Source organism: Neovison vison, chromosome 12 (assembly GCF_020171115.1).
Source record: "Neovison vison isolate M4711 chromosome 12, ASM_NN_V1, whole genome shotgun sequence".
NCBI classification, from domain to species: Eukaryota; Metazoa; Chordata; class Mammalia; order Carnivora; family Mustelidae; genus Neogale; species Neogale vison.
The window spans coordinates 33,550,126-33,559,491 of NC_058102.1; positions in this window are offsets into that span (position 1 = coordinate 33,550,126).

Sequence of the window (9,366 nt, forward strand, 5' to 3'; positions counted from 1 at the left end):
AAATGTGTATAAAATTCTAGGATTACTTGGGGTTTTGATCTTTGGTACTGTGACCTTATCTTCCAAATATATGCAATTATTGAGTTGTTAGTATTTTTCCCCAAAGGCAGTCTGATTTTCATTCATTTATTCATTAACTCTGCAAACATTTACTGAATTCCTACTATGTATTAGGAACTGTTTTAGATGCTAGGGATTCACCAGGGACCAAGCCATAAAAAAAGTTTCAACCTGGAAAGTTTTATTAAAAATACTGACTCTGAGTCCTGTGGAGACTGAATCAGATTGTCTGAGGAGTCCCATCTGAGAATCAGTACTTTGTGAAGGCTCCCTATCCAACCTTAATGTGCCACCATGGTTGAGAAGCACTGCCAGAAGGAGGTTGGGGCACATCGCTCTATCATCTCTATCTCATAAACTGCTTTTCTGTTTGCCTGGCAATGAGGAAAAGAGGGACAAGTGTTTAGAATGAGTCCCTCAGTGAACACTTAAATGATTTCTGTTGCCACAATTGGTATTTGTTGATCTGAACTTGGAGCTTGTCTTAAACTCCCCTGTGGGAAATCCCTTGCCTACTCCTGGGACTCTTCAGGGGCAGATTCCTCTGTTCTGATTTAAGAGTTTACCTAATTCCATTAGCTTTTTTTTTCCCTGAATTTTTCAAAATTTTGTTTTGTTGGTGGCACACATTCTGTTCTCCAGTATTATAATGGCTTTGAACTTAGTCGAGTGGAACATTCCCATTGATTCTTCTGGATCAGCTAAGTTATTTTTTTTAACATATTCAATAAATATTTGGTGAATTGAGTTATCAGTAATCTTTTACTGTAGAGTTAAAAATTTGTTTTAAATATGTAGAGAAAATTTTACTCAAAGCTCCTCAAAATAAATCTTTCATGCTATCTTCTTGCCCTGTAAGAGATTTGTATGAGACATCCCTCCTGAAAAAGTAACTTATACTCAGGAGGAGAGAACCAGAGTTATCTAACTTTTCTAGGGTCTTTATTATTAAAAAAAAAAAAAAAAATCTCTGGGAGTGATTAAGAACTGTTAGGCACCCTAATCCCTGTGTATTCTGAGATTTAGCATGAAATGTGAAAAGTATTCTGCTTGTTTCATTAAGTCATCATAATATTTTATTGCATCTAAGGAGTTAAATGGTCCCCCTGTCGTATGAATGTGTGTTTCCACTGTCTGAAATTTTCCATATTCGTAGCAAAAATTATGTTCATCCTCTTCATTTGACTTTAATATAACAGAGATTCAAATGGTCTGTCAGCCTGACTGATCTGCTGATTATTCCTACTAGCTGCCTTTCAATTTGCTATGCTCATTCAAAACTTGAATCTGTTTTTCATCCATTTCAATGTTAATATGCACTCCTGTGGCTCCTACTTTGAAGTCAATGGGAAAATCTTTGTATGAAAGACATGCCTTTGGGGGATAAAGTAATTCAAGTTCTTTCTCAACTGAATGTAGAAAAATTGGGTACAGCTCAGAAATTTGAAATATAGTCTCCCTTTCCCCTCTTTTGTAAAGACAAAAACACCCTTCAAGTACAATTTTTAACACTTCTAGTCAATGCTGTGAAGATAGTGAGGATGTCTTGGTGTTATATTTAAAAATGAAAATTGACATTATTTTGCTATACAAAATGCTAATTTGAAACAAATATTTGTCTCCTAGGTAGAGCTAGGAGTTTAAATTTTCCACCATTTTCTCCCTCAATTACCATTTTTAGCATTTTGGTTAAGTAGTTAGACACATTTTCAACAGGAAATGTTAATAGGAGAAAGTAGACACTATTTTATTCTGCCATTGGTCTAATTCCCTGCAATTATCAGAAATATTAAGCTATCACCACAGCAAGCTTAGGTTTAATTTACTCAATGACTAAGAGAAATGAATGTTATTCATATCACTAAAATAAAAATTGGAGACAAGGGCACCTGGGTGGCTCAGTGGGTTAAGCCGCTGCCTTCGGCTCAGGTCATGATCTCAGGGTCCTGGGATCGAGTCCCGCATCGGGCTCTCTGCTCGGCAGGGAGCCTGCTTCCTCCTCTCTCTCTGCCTGCCTCTCTGCCTACTTGTGATCTCTCTCTGTCAAATAAATAAATAAAATCTTAAAAAAAAAATTGGAGACGAAATATATAGAAGTTATAACTGCAATTCATATGTAATACTAATGTTAATTATCATTTATACTTAAGCTATGTAGCATTGTTCCTTTGAAGTTGATTTGGAGTAAAGATCACTTTTGTATCTGTCATTAATGTTTCATATATTATTATTTTCATACTAGCTCAGACAATCCCTTTGCAAAGAGGTATAAGTGAGAAAGAAATCTGGAATATTTAATGCTAAAAGAATCCTAACTGAAAAGGAAATCTGCTCTTTCTGCTAAGTGCTAACACTCCTTTAAACATTTTTAGTATGCCAAGCACACCATCTGTGCTCAATTACTTGTTATTTTGTAATGTCAACATCTGCTTATAAGATAATATATGCTTGCATATATTAAAGACTTGTTTTCCATACAAGAATCTGAAAGTTCTTTGCTCAGTCCACATGTAATTCATTCTTCATTCTTTTTGTTTTCTCCTGAACAATGCAAGCTAAAATATTAGAACATCAGAAAGGCAAAGACATGGACAAATCTAACATACATAAATCAAGGATAGAAGGCATTAAATGTATGTAGTCTTTGTGCACTCATTGTATATAGATTTACATTTTATGTAAGTAGTCTGGAAATGTCAGAGATAATTGAATAAAAATTATATTCACACTCACTTATATTTATCACTCAATAAAATTAATATTTGAATGGTAGAGATCAGATCACATAATATTTTCTCTACTAAAAAGCCTCTGCTTCTCTTTTCCATCAAGGAAATGCTGAATTTCACTGTAGGTACCAAACTGAGTAACCTCAACTAAGAATAATTTCCCAGCTTCATCCACATATGATAATCTTGCTTCTACTATGCACACACTATGTAGTTACATTTGTATTCATTTCACTGGAGACTGTTTTTAAATTTTTTTGTCAATAGAAATGCATACAATTGAGAAGTCAAATAAAATTAACACTTTTGTGTGTGTGTGTGTGTGTGTGTGTGTGTGTGTGTAATAGAGTTACTTGCTTTATTTGCCAAATCAAGGCAGAGAGCTAAAGGTTGTTAATTGAAATATTAAATAAAGTAACATTTTACAAAGGAGAATTACAGCAATTAAGAGCATCCACTACTGAAATTTTCTTAAGACAGTTGTGATACTGTATTTTTCCTGCAGTAACAAATGGCAACTGTTTTGCCATTTGTTAAAATTAACACTTTTAATGAAAAATAAGAGCATACTCTTCAATTCTCACTCAAACTTGACCTTCTCCCAAAGACAATAGTTTTTCAAATATTTCATTCATTTTTCAGGCAATATTCTTAAAGTTTTATTTCTTAATCTATCAAATTTAGACACCATCTATTCATTTCCTGTTATATAACGAGTGGTGATTTAGCCCACTTGTTTCAAGCCCCTTTCCCCACCATCCATTAACCCCATGTAGTTGTATCCTAAGTATGCATTAAATTAATAGACCATGCTTATTTTATAATGATATGTAAATGTGACATTATCCATCCAGGCATTGTTTTGTATTTATTTTTGTCTTCATATAAAAAAGTCTTGACTAAGTAGTTTTTGACATTTTGACTAAATAGTTTCCCCTAGCATTAATAATTGCATTCTTCATTTGCTTACTTTTCTAAGTTCCTAGTGCTATTTTTTTCTAAATACATCAAAAGATCTGTCAAAGCGTGTGAATAACGATCTAAAATGATCTTATATATGCATAGTATGTAATTGCACTTTAAAATTTTTCATGTTGTTCTTTCTGAATGATTACCTACTATGATTGATCCTTGGCTGTTATCCTGGAGCTCTCCTGCAAAAGTGGAACAACGGCTCTGGATGGATCTCCTATTTTCCAGAAACTTCATATTATTCTTTTATTCTTTTGGGGTTACTCCCTTCTTCTTCTTCTTTTTTTATTAATATTCTATTTCAAAAGCTTCCTAACTGCTAAAGAGTTTAAAAATGAGAGTACTCTCTCACGTCAAGAAAAATATCACAGTCCTGGAAATAAACAAAAAAATTACTGAGTGTCTTTTTAGTGGAGTTCTGGACATTATCTAGCAAATCCTTCAGGGATTTCTGATGTGCAGGAGTATGTTCCTTTGATAATCTTCCCCATTGACTAAGCTGTTCTGTAATTGTGTAGGGGTATAAGCCAAGGTGTACAAACCAGATCCTCATTCAAATGATGGTCTCCATAGTGATGCAAATACGATGCATCCACCTAGCAGGTAGAGATACAACTGATATTTGTCTTGAAGAAAAGATAATTCCAAACACACTTCGTATTGCTAGAATTATTAACATTTTTCATAATTGCACATTAATTTTAGCATTTCTACTCAAAATATATTCAAATTCTCCTTTAAACTGGTTTTAACATCAATTAATGGATAAAATCAAGTCTTTGATTTATTTCATATGTTCATAACAGTAATATGTTATCTTGAAATAATTAACACATTCGGAAATGTCTTTGTTATGGTCTCCTACTAAATTGATAGATAGACAGGGTAGAGAATTTTAAGTTGCAGATCATTTTCTTTCACAATTTTGAAAGCATCATTTCACTGATTTCTAGCAGATCAGAAACCTTATATTTTTTCCCATTCATGCAACCTAGTATATCGCTTAAGAAAAAAAATCCTCTTTCTCTGTCTGAAGCTTTTAGAGTGTTCTCTTTTTCCCCAGGATAAGACTTCAGAAGGTACCGTGTATTCAGTAGTTCTTTTTAGCCTAGAAATTCAGGTTTTTCTGGACAAAGTTCCTTTGTTTTCTTTGATAGCATGCAGTCATGGTTATATGTGTAAGCATTAATATTAGACTTATTTTTTAAAAAATTTCTGTAATCACAGTGTTAATCTGCAAGAATTCTTTCTCTTAATCTGATTTTCCCTTTTCATAGCATAGCCCTTTTATGATAGGAATACATTATGTATAGTTACAACCAGGATAGTAATTAGACAAAAAAGAACAGGCAGGTACAAAGACTCAGCATCAAAAGAGTTTGTAATTTGCATAACATGTAAAAATAATCATTTTGGACCAGAGCATCTGGGAAGAGAATTGGTGAGAATGGGAATGGAAAGAAAAGATATGGCCAGAAATTGAATGAGCTCTGTTGCTGTCATCTATGGCTTCTTAGTAAATTTATCCTCTATTGTATTGTGTTTCTTTAACATCAACAAATAAGTTTCTCCTCATAGCTGGATTTCCATTCTTAAATTCAATATGAAGTATTTCTTTTTTTCTGCTTCTCCAAACTCAGATTCATTCCTGGTCAACTTATTCTACTCTTCAAAACACCGTTTTATGTTTGAAAATAAGCTTTCACACTCCCTGCCCCCCAACCCAGCTTCTATTCTTTGACATTTCCTGAGAGCTTTAGGAATTTATACCAGTTTTGTATATCACTAATGGTGTGATCAGAAAAAGTACTTTAATTCCCTGGATTTATTTTCAACATTTGTGAAATAAGGATAGTAATTCTCACCTTAAAAATGGTAGGCAGTATTATATGAGATGATGGGCATTGCATTAACACCTGATCAAAATCACCATGGATTCTGCACACTGTATATGGAAAGATGGGGATAATCAACTAGATTTCCAAAACATCACTTTAATGGAAAAAGAGCCTGGAAAGTTTCCATTTTGAAACAGATTTAGAAAATTATGGTTCTATTAGCATGAGGTATTCAAACTACTTAGGTTATTTCTGTCCCTTAAAATATCTGTATACCAGTGACAGGAGCCCAACATGTAAGGGCTGTCGAGGTCCTTAGAAATTATCCTGCCCAACCTCTTCTTTTATTACAGTTATATCCTATACCATGCAATTTAGCACCTAATTATATATTGTTTGCATTCTTGTCTAGGTATAATTATATGTCAGTCTCATCCATTCGATTCTCTAAAGACAGGATTCTAACTTTTATTTTTCTATCCCTCAAAGCGCTTTTCAGACAATTAGCTGAACACATTCAGTTAAAATAGTATTTACTAATTAGTATGCGATAAATATTCATCTGTAATTAATAAAAATAATATATTATCCTTCTTTTTTTTAAGTTTTTTTTTTCAATTTATTTATTTTCAGAAAAACAGTATTCATTATTTTTTCACCACACCCAGTGCTCCATGCAAGCCGTGCCCTCTATAATACCCACCACCTGGTACCCCAACCTCCCACCCCTCCGCCACTTCAAACCCCTCAGATTGTTTTTCAGAGTCCATAGTCTCTCATGGTTCACCTCCCCTTCCAATTTACCCAAATTCCCTACTCCTCTCTAACACCCCTTGTATTATCCTTCTATCTTTAATAGCAGGTGGAAGTTTATTCTGGTCTCTACAGTATGGAGATGCGGACTATTCCTGCTGGTAAGGGAAGATCGGCCTGACTTTATGATGAACAGATGTAAGTCATTCAGCTCAAAGGAACATTCTGTCCTTTCTTCTTGGAACAGAATGAGTAAAAGGTGAAGATTATCCCCTTCTATGCCAGAATGGTGGTAGCTGTGCTCAACACCAGTTTTTCAGCTGGGTCCAGTAGAAAGACAATTTTATAAGCACCATTTGCAACAGATTCAATATGAGACCCACCAAGGAAGCTTGGGGGGGAAAAGTGAGGTAACTGTACTAAGCATTACACATCCTAAGAAACCCTCAGAAAAAATGCTGCCAGTCATTTGGGGAAAGTGAAAAATTTCTGAAATAAAACTAAACAGTCCGATTAGATTATTACATGGACCGTAAAATTGTGCATGTATAGATATCTACCTCTCTATTAGCTACAAAGAATTTAATAGATGTGTAATTTTGCATCCTACAGTTTTCCTTTATTAATTATGATATGTTTATTAAAAACTGTCTTTAAGCATGATTTCTAAGACTGTATAATATTCCATTGAGTAGACATTTCATAATCTATTTAATCATTCACCTGTTCTTGGGTATTTATATTAATCCCAAATTACCACTAAGCTTTTTTGATTTTTTTGGTAAAAAATAAGGTGTAACTAAAACATTGATTATGTTATTAGGTAAAAGTGTATGTGAAGTTTTGGGGTTCATAATGCATATATCAAATGGTTTTCTCAAAAAACTCGATTATCCCAAATATCTTTCCTCAACTATGAGAATGTTTCCTTGTTAAGTCGCTGGGATATGAGCAGAAATGATGTGTGTAGCTACCCTTATCTCTTTTCCCCCTTCTCCCTGGTTGAAAGGCAGATGTGAAGGAAGGGACTAGAATAACCATCCCGGTACTTTAGAGAGGAACTGCCTGTTGAGGATGGCAGGATGTTAGCCTAGAAAGAAGTTGTTAGAATGATGAGGACTGTGGAGGTGCCATAATAGTCTTGGATTGCCCATCCAAATTTTTTTTTTTTTAACTTAAAACAAGAAACCAACTTGGATCTTATCTAAGCCTCCAAGAATTTGTACTTTCTATTACAGCAGTAACCAGGTATCTTAACCAGATAAAAGGGGAAAAACTAGAGACAAGAGGTCTGGTGAGTCTTGGAATACGGTAATGCTTGGTCTGTGTGTCTATTCCTAATCTAGTAATATCTTTAAAATAATATTTTATGATTCAATATCTGTTAGGACAAATAATTCTCATATTTTTCATTTTCAAATGCCCTTGGATATTTTGCCCTAACCTCTTCCAAATGAGCTTTAGAATCACTCTTAGACTATTCAGGCTGCTGTAACAGAATGCCATAGCCTGGGTGGGCAGTAAACATCAGTAGTTTGTTTCTGACAGTTCTGAGGCGGGAAGTCCAAGATTAAGCCAACTGGGTGTCTGTAAAGCCTTGTTTCCAGGTTCACAAATGACCATCTTCTCTCCAGGTCTTCACATAATGGAAGGGGGAAGGAAGCTTTCTGGGGTGTCCTACAAAAACAGTAATTGCATTCACAATGCCTCCACTTTTATGCCTTAATCATCTCCTCAAGGCCCCATTTCCTAATACTACTTCAGGGGGTTAGGATTTCAACATACTATTTTTTTTTTTTTTTTTTTTTTTTGGTGGGGAGCATAAACATTCAGTCCATTGCCAAACCAGTCACCAAATTTGCTTTGTATTTAAATTAAAGTGTAATTTATGTAGATTTGATAACAGATTTTGAATACTATCTTCCCATCAGGAAACAGCATATATAATTTATTCAAGTTTTTTTGCGTATATATTTGCAATGTGTTAAATCACCTATTCTTTAGTCTAAGATCCACTCAACATTGTTATAAATTCAAAATTTTTCAGTTAATAATTCTAAAGTATCTAACAGAATAATTTGATTGCAAATATTGGTATCCTTTTATTCTTAGTTTTTAAGAGCTGCTTTTGATCTTTTTTATTCGGTTGGTTTTGTTTTTACAGTCAGAAATGGATCTTAAATTTGTACAAATAATTCTCAGGTTTATTAAAAGACTCATTTTAAATGTGGCCTAGTGATATTTTATGACATTTCTGAATGTACAAAGAAACATCCCTGGTTATCATTATTATGGGTTGAATTCTGTCTGCTGGAAATATATGTTGAAGTCCTAATCCCCAGTATCTCAAAATGTGATTTTATTTAGAAATAGGGTCTTTGCAGATTGAACTCATGAAGATGAGGTCATGCTGGAGTGGGACCTTAATCAAATACAACAGTGTCATTATAAGATAATGAGATAATAAAGGAGAGGAGTACCATTTGGCCACAGAGGGAGGGATTGGAGTTACAAGGCAGCAAACCAAGGAAAGCCAAAGATTCCTGGTGATAACAGAAGCTAAGAGAAAGAAAAGAACAGATTTTCTCCTATAGCCTTGAAAGAACATAGACATCTTGATCTTGGACTTGATCTTGGCTTTCAGGACTGAGAGGCAATAAATTTCCCCTGCTTAAAGACATTAAGTTTATGGTATTCTATTAAGGGACCCCTAGGAAGCTAATGTATCGTTTAGATTAACTTTGAAGATTTGGCTTTATAAAATATGTGATGTTATAGAGTATCTCTTCCTGTGTTTCTAGAATGTCAAAATAGCTTTACATAAAAAAAATATTGCTGAAACACATTTCTAATATACATAATAGTTATTCATTCCCTCATATTCTAATATGAGCATGTACAATTGTGTAATTATAAAGATTTCAGACATTATGGTTACTATACATTTAATTATTCACCAAATCCTTTTTCTCATGATCCCTCCGATTATTCTACCCCTGGGTAGAAGAGCTAAA